This window comes from Arctopsyche grandis, chromosome 2 (genome assembly GCF_051622035.1).
Source record: "Arctopsyche grandis isolate Sample6627 chromosome 2, ASM5162203v2, whole genome shotgun sequence".
NCBI lineage: Eukaryota > Metazoa > Arthropoda > Insecta > Trichoptera > Hydropsychidae > Arctopsyche > Arctopsyche grandis.
Genome location: NC_135356.1, coordinates 10,772,983 through 10,788,394, shown reverse-complemented (window position 1 = coordinate 10,788,394; position 15,412 = coordinate 10,772,983).

Sequence of the window (15,412 nt, the reverse complement as noted above, 5' to 3'; positions counted from 1 at the left end):
GCATTTGACAAGATTGATCACGATATTCTCCTTGAAAAACTTTTACAGATCGGTATTCATGGTGATCTCTATAGATGGTTCACCTCATACATTACGCGTCGATCACAGGCTGTCTCATTAAATGGATTTATATCGAAATGGATGAATATTCCTTCTGGTGTTCCACAAGGCTCCCTCTTGGGACCTCTATTATTCAATATTTTCATCTTCGATATTGAAAAATGTTTTCAGAATTCAAATGTACTATTATTTGCTGATGATATGAAGATTTTCAAGAGAATAGACAACCGAAATGATGCTTTGGCCCTACAAGATGATTTGTTCAGACTAGAGGCTTATTGCAGCATAAATAAGTTGGAAATTAATGTAGCAAAATGCTCCTGCATAACCTTCACCAGAAAACTATGTCCAGTTGACTTTCCTCATTCAATTAACGGACATAGACTCACAAGGGTATCGGAAATTAGGGATTTGGGAGTCTTTTTAAACTCTGATCTATCCTTTAGTAAACATATTGACAATGTTGTAGCTCGAGCGTCGAAGGCCCTCGGGTTCGTCATCCGGTCCTCCAAATGCTTTACTTCTATAAAATCATACAAAATACTATATTGTGCATACGTAAGAAGTATTGTTGAGTTTGCATCCCAAGTTTGGAACCCAGATTACTCTGGTGCAAGAGACAGATTGGAGCGCATTCAGAAGAGATTCCTGAGGTACGTCAGTAGCCGTTTTGGATTAACCTATACTTCCTATGAAGATGCTTGTAGGTGTCAGCATCTACTTCCTCTTGTCAAAAGAAGGGAGATAGCTGACATCTCAACAATTTTGAACATCCTTAACGGCTCGATTGACTGTCCTCAATTATTGAGCAGACTATCATTGCGTGTACCAAATAGAATGACTAGATGTAATGAGCTCCTTTACATACCTAATACTTTTTCCAATTATGGAAGAAGCTCATTCATCTGGCGTGCAAGCTCCACCGTCAACACACTAATCTTAACAATTTCTATGTTTGACTTATTTAATATTAATGCTATACAAGCTAGAGTAATTATTGCAAATTTATTTTTCGATGATTAATTTTAATGAAAGTTTATGATTATGATTATGAATTTTTATTTTGATGTATTTATTTTGTCTTTTTGTTTTTTGTTATATATTATATTTTCTATATTATTTCATAATTTTTATCATATTATTATTCTTATTATTCTGATATTTTTATTATACTGTTATTTCTATTTTTTTTCTTTTTTTGTTTTCTTTAACTATCTTACTCTATTATCATTTTTGTTTCTTATTTTAAATGTTTGAGCTTTTCTTTTTTTACCTATATGTGAAAATTATTAATGGTTTACTTAACATAATTATATTTTTTTTACTATCAATCTAATAAACTGTAAACTGTAAATTTTCCAAATAAATAAAATAAAATAAAATATATATATATATATATATATATATGTATGTATATGTGTATATATATACATATATATATATATATATATATATATATATATATATATATATATATATATATATATAAATCAATTTTCGTCTGTCTGTCACGTATGCGTTCCTATACCACTTAACCGATTGCGATGAAACTTACATGAGTTATTTTGTGCATGCGCGCGGTGGTTTCTGTAAAACAAAATCGCTCAAAAACGGGGACAGGAACGGGAAAACAGGAATCAGTGGCATTGCAACGCAATAATTTCAAATGTTTTTACGTCAACATCTGCGTTGTTAGGGTATAACAAACAAACATTTAAATAATTTAAATAATTTGACATACAAAGTCTCTTTTCAAATTATATATTAGTTGAAATTAAAACAATCTTCTACATATATATGTATATATATATATACATATATACATATATATATATATATATATATATATATATATATATATATATATATATATATATATATATATATATATATATATATATATATATATATATATATATGTATGTATATATGTATATATATATACATATATATATATATATATATATATATATATATATATATATATATATATATATATATATATATATATATATATATATATATATAAATCAATTTTCGTCTGTCTGTCACGTATGCGTTCCTATACCACTTAACCGATTGCGATGAAACTTACATGAGTTATTTTGTGCATGCGCGCGGTGGTTTCTGTAAAACAAAATCGCTCAAAAACGGGGACAGGAACGGGAAAACAGGAATCAGTGGCATTGCAACGCAATAATTTCAAATGTTTTTACGTCAACATCTGCGTTGTTAGGGTATAACAAACAAACATTTAAATAATTTTAAATGTGTTTGCCGCCTGCGTTTTTCCGACAAATTATCATTACTGTAATTTAATTTGATTATTAAGTATTTATTTGAAACTGAAACATTCACTTATCGAAACACATCGAGAAACGGGAACGGGAACGGAAACAGGAACGGGAACAAATTGTGGCATTGCAACGCATACCGGGTTCAGCTAGTCATTAATAAAAAGATCAAAAGAAAACACTACTTTTGTGTTATTTTTTTTACATAAATTTCACTTATTTTTCCACCCTACAGGAAGAGCTTAGACTACGAAGCATTCAATGAGACAATTTTATTTATTAAAAAATAAAAATCAATAATGAAAAACACTACATAATTTATAAGTGGGTATTTAATTAAATTTTAAATAAATTATTTTTAAGTAATTATTTCTAAATTACGAAACAATTCCCCAAAACAAATTTAGGAGTAAATACTTTTTAATACTGATAAATCACATACATACATATGTATATATTTATACATATGTATGTATTTCCCTAAGTTTATAAAATTCTTGACATTTTGTAACAGCCGAGTAGTTGAAAATAAAAGGTCCACCTTTAAGCATTCACACTAAATAGAATTCTAAGAAACCGACTCAACCTCGTGAACTTTAGATGGTGTCTTTTCAGAAAGGGTTAAAATTATTACCTATTTGCATGTTTATTCATCTGAATGGAAGCATTACGATCGCATAAAATCCACGCTGCAGCAGTTACACGCTAAGTGGATCGCTTCAAGCAAAACGTCCACGTTAATATAAGAAGATATTGATCTACGTTAGGTCGTAATAAAAAGCGGACAGACAAGACTAAGGCTAATCGGTGGGCCGCGGAATACTCGCAGACCCTCTTTTTCCTCCATCCTCCACCTTCTGGACCACCCCCTATTTTGGGGGCGCATGCGTGACTTTCCACCCGATTAGCGACTTACTGATCTGTTACGAGGATCCGATTCTCCGTCAGGGGATTGTTTAACCGTTAATCTGTCCCTTGTTTCAAATATTATTGTATGTGCCGACACACACGCTCACTCCCCCTCGTCCTCCCACTGCCTAATATTCGCCATGGGAGGAGGGAGGGAAGTGATGGGACGAGGTGGCGAGGGAGTATTTCGACCCTCCTTTCACTTTTATTTACACTGAAAGTATATTGAGCATTTGAAAAGTCCGCTAGTACTTGATCCGTTACGTATGTTAAACGAGACACAAAAGTCAAATTTTATATTTACATATATGTATGTACATACGTATTTCGATGAGGTAAGATATGAATCGTGTGGTAATATTTGAAATCCAAATCTGAAACTTCAAACAGTTCTGAACGAACTGATATTTGTACATTATATATTGTAATTCAGGAATTTAATTTGTGATCATTAGTTTTATGCATCCAGTGATAGCATGTTTGGATTCAAACGGATTCAAAATAAATCAAATACGTGATAATCTATGTGTCATCATCTACAGCCACTCATCATTCACTGCTGGATGAAGGCCTCTCCAACACGCTTCCATTCGTCTTTGTTTTGCGCAGCTCTCATCAATCTCACTCCACACATTCTCCTAATTTCGTCTACCCATCATCTCTGCGGTCTTCCTTTTACCCTTTTGCATTCTCTCAGGTAGCATTCTAACATTTCTTTTATCCACCTTTCGTCCATTTGTCTAGCCAAGTGGCCCGCCCATTGCCATTTCAATCTCTTTACTCTGTCCACAACCCTTGTCATAATTCTCACCCACGTGTTCCGCTACCTGTCTTTTATCGTTATGCGTTCCATACTTTTTTGAGTATGTATTGTATATGTATATCGGAATAAAATACGAAGCATTAGTCCCATTATTATAATTTTAGTTGATTTTCCACAATTAAAGATATAATTTCAACAAAACTAAAAAAATATCAATATTCAATACTTCTCATGTGCTTAGTAGTTACAATGTAGGTAAATGCGAGTTCGGGTAGTATGTAGATAGTGCGACAGGAAAACAATTAAGGAATGCTCCCGAGACAATTTTTCCATATGTATCCAAGCCTGGTATTGCTCGACTTCGCTGGGAAATGCCGGCCATTACCTGTTATATGTATATAACATTGACTGTTTATTTGTATGTTTGTACACAATAAAATACACAGTTTTCAAAATAGGTATATATGAATGGACTATTTCATTACTTATGTTCAAGGTTTTGGAAGGGCTCGGAATCAGAAATAGTAAAACTCCCATATAAAATCACCCGGACAACGCCAATAAACAACGATATGTATATGTATAGTTATATATATTTAAAATATGCTAACAGATTTCAATATAAAGACAAAGAACCACCAAATTTGGTACACCATCTTAGCCCAGCCACACCGGGTGACTTGCGGGCAACTCTCAAGTCACCCGGTGTGGTCCGGCTTTACATCGTAGACTAGAAGTTGCTATGAAAGAATCTCTTACAACCATACTAATAAACTTGCAAAAAATTTCGGTCATTATAACAATATGCCAATTCCCTTCAGATATGAACGCAAAAAACCAAAACACTTAAGTTTAACTTTAGAGTCTTTAGTTAAAAATAATATCATAATCATCATTATTTACGATCATCTAATACAGCGTTTCCCAACCTGTGGTACGCGTACCACTTGGTGGTACGCGGTTGATGGTTGGTGGTACGTGAAAAAAAATCAGTAATGGCGGACATGCAGGAATGAATGATTTACAATAAAAAAAATAGAAATATTTTTTATATCTAATATATAATTTCGAAGGAGACTTTGTAAGTTTGTATCTTTGTTTGGAACTTCGAAAACAAAATAAAATTTCCATGACGACAATTCAATTTGTTGAATATTATATTTTTTTCAATTCAAATAAATTTAATTAAAAAACAATTGAATATTTACTATTGATTCGCCATGTTTAATCTTTTTATATTACAAATACTGAGCGAAGCCGGGTAAAACAACTAGTAATTAATAAACATTATCTTAATTAGTCATCGTCGACGTCAATATGTACAGTCGATGATCGAAAATCTGGCAATCGATACGTTTTCCTCAGATCCGGTATGGATTTTGGAGTGCATTTTTAAATTTACTGCGTTAGCGTTCCAATAAATAAATAACTTGAATTTGACACTTGAGAAGAACTCGATAATGATCTTTAATGTTGCAGATAAAATTGAAAGTATGATTAGAAAATTAGATTTTGGAATCTACATATGTTTCGAAAATGATCAAACTGTAAAAATGATCAAACTATATTTGAAACTTTACATAATTTCTTATCTGAAAACAAGAATAGTATGATATACGTGAAAAAATAATTGAATATTTAATAGGGCTGAAATCGTCTTTTACGCAATGCTTCCCCAAACCTTAAGAAGCAAACAATTTGATTTCAAACCCCTTTGATAATGAACATTTCCGGACAGCTACCAAGGAAAAGAAGAACTTAATTGAACTTTCAAATTATAGCATTTAAAAACAGAATTCGAAATAAATAAGTTTATTAATTTTTGGCAAGGTATTAGTGAAGAATATGAACAGCTTTATGACATAACGCTTTAATTTCTGTAGCCGGTTACTAGCACTGAACTGGTTGAGAAAGCTTAGAGAGAAATATTATAATTGTGACTCCGCAAATAACTTTTTTTCCACAAAACTTCTTACCAAAACAGATCTACATATTGCGTGTATCCTATCTTCAAATTTCTTAGTATGCAAATACTATATATAATAATTACACTTTCAAAAACAAATTTCATGAAATACAATCATTTTTAAATGGTGGTACAATTTAGCGTTATGTACTACCAAGTGGTACGCGAGTCAAAAAAGGTTGGGAAACGCTGATCTAATATATAATTTCGAAAGAGAATTTGTATGTATGTAAGTATCTTTGGTTGGGAACTTCGTAATTCAATTGGTTGAATATTATATTTTTTTCGATTCAAATAAATTTAATAAAAAAACAAATGTATATTAACTATTAGATTCGCCGTGTTTACGCTGTTTATATTACAAACACTGAGCGAAGCCGGGTAAAACAACTAGTCTTATATAAAACACAAACACGGAATCGCACGGCACGACGTTGACTCCAACTGTTAATGGGCGTGTCTTCATGTCATTGTTAATTCTTAATATCTTATTATTTCGAAAAGTTTCTCCTACATTTATTCAAATATAGAAATCATCGTTATCGATCACCGAAAACACTCCAAGAAGTGAGTTTTAGCCTGGATTGCGATAACATATATTGGGCGTGGTAGTTTTTTTGCAAAACTATCTAAAACTAAGATTTGTTTTTTTTTTAAATCTCCATACTTGTCGATGTACTCGCACATATATACATACATACATACATACATAGCCAGCAGTATGACTCGGCGGTTGCGTTTATATTCAGCATCGAGAGGTTACCGAGTTCAATCTTTAATATCTGAATTTGATTTATGTACAATATGTAAAAAATTATCTACAATTCTAAATCCATATATGTATGTATGACTCTATGGATTAATTCATTAATATATTAATTGTTAATTTCGTGTTCTTCGGCCTTTGTGTAATAAAAAAATGCTGCAATGTTTGTAATTAATTGTCTAGGAAGGCGCATTGGGGTCTACCTGTTATACATATATCTATATTAAAATAAAATAAAATAATATCTTAGCAGCCAACACTTATTTATTTAAAGTTAGGTTAGGTTAAGTTATGGTTGGTAGTATGTTGCAATTCAAATTACACATTCACTGACAATTTGCAATTCTATTGTAAAATAAAATACATACCTCCTATCCGTTTTGAAACATGTATATATTGTTACTAGAGGTAGGATAGTCACAGTGCTATATATTGTTCCATTGTTGTAAATCCTTTGTAAAAAAGGTTCGGTAAACCTTTAACAATGCATTTACAACCTTTGAACTATAATACGCAGCACCTTCTGGGTCCGGTGACTAATTATTACTGACCACTGCACATATTTATGTACATATCTATATATATATAAAAATTAATGTCTGTGTGTGTGTCTCGAATAGGCTCCTAAGCCACTGAACCGATTACGATGGAACTTTCAGGTTTTGTTGTATGCATGTCCGGGAAGATTTCTGTGAAAAATCGCCCATAAACGGGAACGGAAACGGGAAAAACGGGAATGAGTGTCATTGCAACGCAATAATTTCAAATGTGTTCGCTGCCTGCGTTTTTCCGACAAATGGGAACGGGAACGAGAACGGGAACGGGAGCGGGAATGGGAACGGGAACGGGAATGGGAATTGCATGCGTTAGGGCGCGATCACACAACGAGGGAGTGGTATGCTATACGCGGGATATTTTTTTTTAGATAGTTTTAAACATACAAAAAAAACACGCTTATACCGCGTACGATATGCCGTATCTTGCGGGTTTGGAGCGGTCTCGTTGAAATTCTATAAAATTGTTTATACTAACTTGACAGTGATATATACCAATTCGTTGACCCTCGGACGACGCTTGACAGTGATCGATAACGGTGTATCCCATATTTGCATTAAATATCAACTAACCTGGTATGTTTAGTTTTTTTGACATCTCCTCCCAAGCTTCATTGCGAATGTTTTGGTCCTTATATTTTACGGATCTGACGTCATAGACACATTCGTACTGTCGCACAACTTCTATTAATTTTTCTGACATTATGAACTGCGATGTACCGACTTTCTTGAATATAAAAAGTATAAATAAAAAATACTTTGTTCTTAATATACAATAAAGTAAAAATGGGCTCTCTTTAAACGAACATGTTATTGTATCGACATGTACTACATATGTACATTCATACGGAAATGCATTCAGTATCAATTAGTTACAGTCCATATTGAGTGCACTATAGCCCTTTACGTAAAAAACATATTTGTTCGTTTATCTGTTAATGATATTAGGGATTTAAGTACTTATTTAGTTTTTATACCAAAAAACTTGAGTCCATTGTCTAGTAATTTCTGTTTATTTAGTAACAATTGGTCCCGGTAAACAATTGGTGTACTACATAAAACCCTTTATGCTGAATACATCTTTGTCCGTGATCGCAGAGTTTGTTTATGAAAGTATCGAATGAGTATTTAATTCTTAAACCTACCCGGAAATATTAGTCAATTGTTGTTATAAACCGGACACTTGTATGTCTATTTTTGTTAACTGTTTACTAATTAAGTTTAAAACTGAATTATTAAACAATAAAAGCTTGAAATCCTTAATGTAATTTGTATTTTCTATAATCTTATTATTCCGACAAGTTCTGCTATATTTTTTTGCAAATATGGGATACACCGTTATCGATCACTGTCAAGCGTCACTCGAGGGTCGATGAATTGGTATATATCACCGTCAAGTTAGTATAAACAATTCTATAGAATTACAACGAGACCGCTCCAATCCCGCACGATCCCGCAAGATACGGCGTATCGTACGCGGTATAAGCGTGTTTTTTTTTGTATGTTTAAAACTATCTAAAAAATATATCCCGCGTACAGCATACCGCTCCCTCGCTGTTTGATCGCGCCCTTATGGCATTGCAACGCATGTAGGGTTCAGCTAGTGTACATACAAATATTTTAAATAGTCCATAAATGCGTTATCAGTCTGGTCATTATTTCTGACCGATAGATATGGACTGGATATCCTAGGTGTACTTATAAGACGTGTCACCTCTATTCACCCGTAACGAGTTGGTCAGGTATGTGGAGGGTGCGAGCGAGCGGACAGGTGGCCATTGTACGCCACGTGTTGGCAATCGTGCCACGTGGCACACACAATGAGATGCTCCGACCCGGACAATAAAGCTAGATTCCCCTCCCCCATCTCCACCATCACTCCCCTCGTACACATGTGCGCGACGGCTTATTAAATTCGGAACACCCACCCCCACCCCCCACAGGATCACCCTTCTTCCACCTCCCCCCCCCCCCCACAGCCTCCTCCACAACCTCCTCTCCCTATTCTACTCCCTCTACGATCCTTTGTCCCGAAACGTCGACTGAAGTTCCTTTAATTGTTTGCTACGCTCTCGGAGCACTCCCACGGTACTTTTACGTCATTGGGTGTCAAAATATTTCAACTGCACATTTCGCGATGGGATTACCCTCAGGTCGATTCCGAATGTTTTAGTGCAGGTATTATCAAACCTGTATAGCAAATGATTTAATATTTGTACATGTATGTAGGTATAGCATTTTTTTGTACCATAAAAGATTCATCACAGAAATACACAATTATATTTAAACTAGTGGTCTGGGTGCACACACTTGTGCATTCGGTAAAAGATCGCAATTCGGATCAACGGAAGCCGCCATTTGATCGGCCGACATAAGCAAAATAATTGTTAATTACACCCACTGCCCAAAGTGACAGCGACATCGCGCATGCGCAAAGCCCACTCTTATGCCAACACTATTTTTATTTTATTTATTTATATATATTTTAGCTATCAAGCTAATTTAAAAATACATCTTAATTATTATACTTAACTCTAAAATTTATAATTAACTTATATGTACTGTCCCTCACTATGCCGCGTCTCTTTCCACGATAATTGGGGAAAAAAGACAGAGCATGGTTTTTGTGTTTCGAGTTGTTTTTATCGTTTCTTTTTGTTTTTTTTTGTTTTGTTTTTTTTAATGTAGTGTATCTTCTTCAATTGAATAATACCAAAAACACGGGAGTCATTTTTACATTTTCAAAGATCGGGATGGTTGAAAATTTACTTAAATCATCGCGATGTGCGGTCAAAACGACATTAAAGGCATACAGAGAGATTGGTCCTATAAAAAATTGATAAAAAACGGGAATAATATTATTATTATTATTTATTTATTAAATAGCAAATTGCTAATGAATTATTTCACAATTTCACAATTAACAATTTCAAACTTAAACTAACAACTATGTATAATATAACATAGTTAGCAAAATTAACAAAACTATAATTAGTAAACCTAAAATAATATAATGATGCTCTCAGGAAGGTCATTGTATATTTGAACACCTCTGCGGAAAACACCTCCTGCAGTTTTTGCTTTCTTGACTCTACCTTTAATTAATTTATTCCTATTTCTAGCTTTATAATTTTGTATATCTCTATTTCTAGTTTTATAATTATCAAAATATTTGGGTATTAGATTATTATCTAGCTTATATAAAAATTTTAAAGTGCTTAATTTAAGACTATTTCTAATATCCAACCATTTCAATTCATCTAACATATGTACTTCTAAAATTCTAATGTTTCCTCACATTCAAAATTGCACGCATTGCTCTATTCTACACAATCCACTAAATAGATTGAGCACTGTAGCGCAATATACAATATGGGAAATAAGCTCCATGTTAAGATCTCATTTTAACGACCATGTCTTTCAAAATCACAAAAACGTGAAAATGGAATGAAATATAAAATTTTCTTCGCGAATCATTAGAAAATGTTTCATGGATGTTGAATCATGGGGTACATATGTACATATGGCTTTCTGAAATAAACATAAAAAAAAATCAACTCGAGTCAGTGAAAAACTACAAGAATTGGAATCCTGAGCCCTGGGAAATTAATTTGGGACCCTATGACCAAACAAAAAAAAAATATATATATATATATATATATATATATATATATATAATTTAATATTCGAAAAATCTATCAGAACTATTAGAAGAATAACTACAATGTTGTTATTTTTAAAAATGATTGATCAAAAAATGATATAACAGGTATGATTTCACGGACAAAAAAAGAATGCGTGGATCAAAAAATAATAATCATTTGGCATTGAAGTAAATTATAAATACACTAGTGGTTTTACCCGGCTTCCCTCGGTATTTGTAATATAAACCGCTTAAACATGACTAATCTAGTAGTAAACATTTTATAAAATTTATTTGAATAGTTTTATTTTATACTAGCTGAACCCGGCATGCGTTGCAATGCCAGAATAACGCATGCAATTCCCGTTCTCGTTCCCGTTCCTGTTCCGGTTCCTGTTCCCGTTCCTGTTCCCGTTCCTGTTTCCTTTCCCGTTCCCATTTGTCTGAAAAACGCAGGCAGCGAAAACATTTGAAATTATTGCGTTTCAATGACACTCATTCCCGTTTTTCCCGTTTCCGTTCCCGTTTTTAAGCGATTTTTTTTCACAGTAATCTTCCCGGACATGCATACAATAAATCCTGAAATAGATAAATTAATATAGATAAATTTATTTGAATACTAATTTTTGTTTTTTTTTATTAAATTGACTGTCACGAACAAATAAACATATATACTAAGTCTCTTTCGAAATTATATGTATACCAGAATCCAGCAGCCTCCCCGGTGCCTTCGCCCTCGGCGCCGTCGCCCCCTTTTTCCTTTGAATCTGACGAATCCTTTGAAACGAAAAAAATCGAACCGGCACCTATGAATGAAAAAGAAAATAAATCGAATGTGTTGTCTACGAACCAAACAACCAAGGTTACATATATGCATAAATAAATACATATGTGCAAAGACTTTTGCGAAATTATATATTATATGTATTTTTGTATAGAATAATATAAACTATCAATATCGGTCAGTTGGTTTCCCGACACGCGGCACCTCGAGTAGTCTGGTCCCTGGAATTTTACCCCAGCTCCCCCCCCCCCCCACCCCTATCGTCTGGTCTGATGAAAATAATATTAAAACGATTTTCACAAAGGTGAACGAAATATCTAAAAATATTTATTAATATAATTCTCCAATCTTATAATATAATTAGCATTAACCTGTACCTGTCAAAATCATTTTTACTTTATCTATGTGCGTAGTAGCAATAGATGAAGTTTTGTGATCATGCGAAAATTCGAACTCGAGATTTTGACTGATTCGAACTCAGAATTGATCACTGATCACGCTTTCATAATCTAGAAAAAATGTGTATGTGTATTTTGGGGATTTTTTGAACACCGTCAGTCCTATCGGACTGAAACTTAGTATCGGTTACTGAAATTTTTATCGATACGACGTAAATTTTTTTCAAATTTTTAAGTTGACCGGTAATGGTACTTTCCCTTATAGGTATCCTCTTTTTTTTTACTAGGCTCTTATTATTGTTAAGTTTTTGATTTCAATTATCTCCCAAACCACTAAACCAACCGGATTGAAATTTTTTCACATGAAATAGAAATTATAATTTTTATACTAAACCGGAAGTAGTACTTTTACTCTAGAGAATCGAGGTTTTTTATGTTTTTCTCAGAAACCTTTTGGTTTTTTGAAGTGAAATTTCATATCTTGAAGTTTAAGCTTCATTAATACCAAGTTATGTATAAAATTTGCATCCGTCAACCAGAAGTGGCAGCTTACTTTATCTTCCACTATTTTTTTCGACCCCTTAAACTGCGTGTTCTTTACGAAAAAATATTATTCTAATATATAAAAATAAAATGAGTTCTAAGAAAAAGTATAATTCTTGTATCAATGTGATGAATATTAAAAAAAATCACTAAATTTAATAAACTGGAAAAGGTATTTTTTCCTCTTAGAAAGGTCAATAATGTTGTGGCCACTATTCTGTCACACCCCTGAATGTATCAAGCTGAAAATTTATATTTTTATTATTTATGTACTAACTTAGTGCTGCTAAGGTTTTGGTCAGAACTCGTAAACCGGAAGTAGTATATAACAATATTTCATTATTTTATTTTGACTTTTTAAATTATTTTAATCTTCTTAATATTTATTGTGTATAATACTGATAATGATGTTAAGTAATAAAAAAAAATTAACAAACTCCGACAGCCGAAAGTAGAACTTTTGTCTTGTGCAAGTTTCCATACATTTGCGATCAATTTGTATCGAAAAAGATGTCAAAGCTATTAGTATTTCATAATGCTGCCGGTATATGTGAATGTGTCTGTACGCTTCAATGTCGAATTTTGTTTTGTGACCTTCTTATATCCCTCAAATACATATGTAGATAAAGTCATGGGTTGGTCACAACCGAATTGAATTTTTACTCGTTGAATTTGAGATCAGTTTGTGTCCAGACATGGTGCGGTAGATCGAACATCTTCGTAAGTATTTTTTCTATAGAAATGTTCGTTGACTTTTTTGTGCAATAAATTAATTTTATTGTTAAGTGTAAAATGTCAAAGTCTGAAACATGTGAAGAACTCGATAGGTTTTTTTTCGATCCGGGCTGGAAGCCACCAAGCCCACTTATAAAGTTTGTGGGGCAGTTCTGACAGTAAACAGATGCCAGTTTTGGCTCCAACGATTCAAATCGGGTAACAGGAATCTACATAAAAGATGCTCCAAAATCAGGAAAACCTTTAAAATTTATTGATGACCTATTATAATCAGATCCTCTGTAAACCAAAGTATCGTAAGTATTCACCAGTACTTGCTCCTTCGGACTACTACATACATACATAACTATATATATATATATATATATATATATATATATATATATATATATATATATATATATATATATATATATATATATATATATATACATATTTACATATGTATATTCATGGAGCACATTAAACATTTAAAGCAGAGGTTCCCAAAGTGGTCCGTAGGAACCCCCGGGGGTCCGTGAGGACTGCCAGGGAGTCCCTGACAGGAAGAAAAAAAAATGGGGGTCCACGAGATGTAAATGGGGGTCCACGGACCGGAATCAATGGAATCAAATTTAATCAAAATAATGCAAATTTAATCAATAATTTAATCACATATTGAGGATATTTTGACTATGGAAATACCTCCGTGGATTATTAATCCATACTGCGACATTGAAGATGTGGATGAAAGAAGAATTGATTGGATTAATCACAAACGAAGAACTTAAGGTACAGTTTAGAAAGGGTTACCAGCAGTTCTGGCTGCAGAAAGATAGCATTTCCTTATTCATACCTCGTGGAAAGAGGTTTTAGTGCAGTTACCAATTTTCTTACGAAAAAAAGAAATCGGTACAAATTACTGAACGTGGAGATTTATGACTGTACCTTACGAATTTGAACCCAAATATTGACCAATTGATATCGGAGCATCAGGTTCATCCCTCTCATTAACAGAATTTATTATTTTATGTAAGAATTTTATTGTGTTTTGATTTTTTCATGAACACACTGTGATAGTTTTTTTGTATAGTGGACAATTGTAAAAAAAATATGTGTCAATTTGAAATGAAAATGGGTCAATTTGGAATGAAAAACCTTTATACAATTTTATTTGATATTCTCGGTTTCTCTTAATTGCACAAACTATATGCAATTAAGATTTTTGATTTCCTCATTTTTCATTTCTTCTTTTTTTAAGTTTTTATTTAAATAAAAATTTATATAAAATTTTATATATTATAAATATTGTCTTTACATATGTACGTACATACATACATACTCATATAGTTATTAAAAAATAATTATTTAATAGCACAGAGCGATTTTTTTGGTTCAAAAAAATTCTTCTATGCATCAATGGTCTATACATATCAAACAATTTTACGAAAACGACTGGACGAACGCAAATCACGTAAAAGCGGAACTGTCCCGGCCAAAACGTAACGCATGGTTACCTTAACTATTAACTTATTCTAATTCAAAACCGGCAAGCTTCTACAAGAAATGGATCGAAAGATATGAAAGAGTCACAGAAAATGAGGTAGATTATATACATATTTTGGAGTAAAATGCCGATTTGTCTGCATGTGTACATGTATGTAACTTCGCGTCCTTGTCATAACTTATGACTAGAGCTAGGATAGTCACAGTGCTATCCATTGTTCCATTGTTGTAAATCTTTTGTAAAAAGGTTCGGCAAACCTTTAACAATGCATTTACAACCTTTAAACAATACGCCGCACCTTCTGGGTCCGGTGACTACTTATGACTCATAAGTAAAAGCACATACATACATATGTATGTACATATGTAGGGGAGAGTGGTGTACCTGTGGACAATTTTCGCTTTGTCACTCATAGGTCAGCAACTTTATTGTTTTATGAAAACTTTTTAATGTCATTAAATAGGTTGAATATTCAAGATTAAAATTAAAAAAGAAAAATTAATGATAGCAT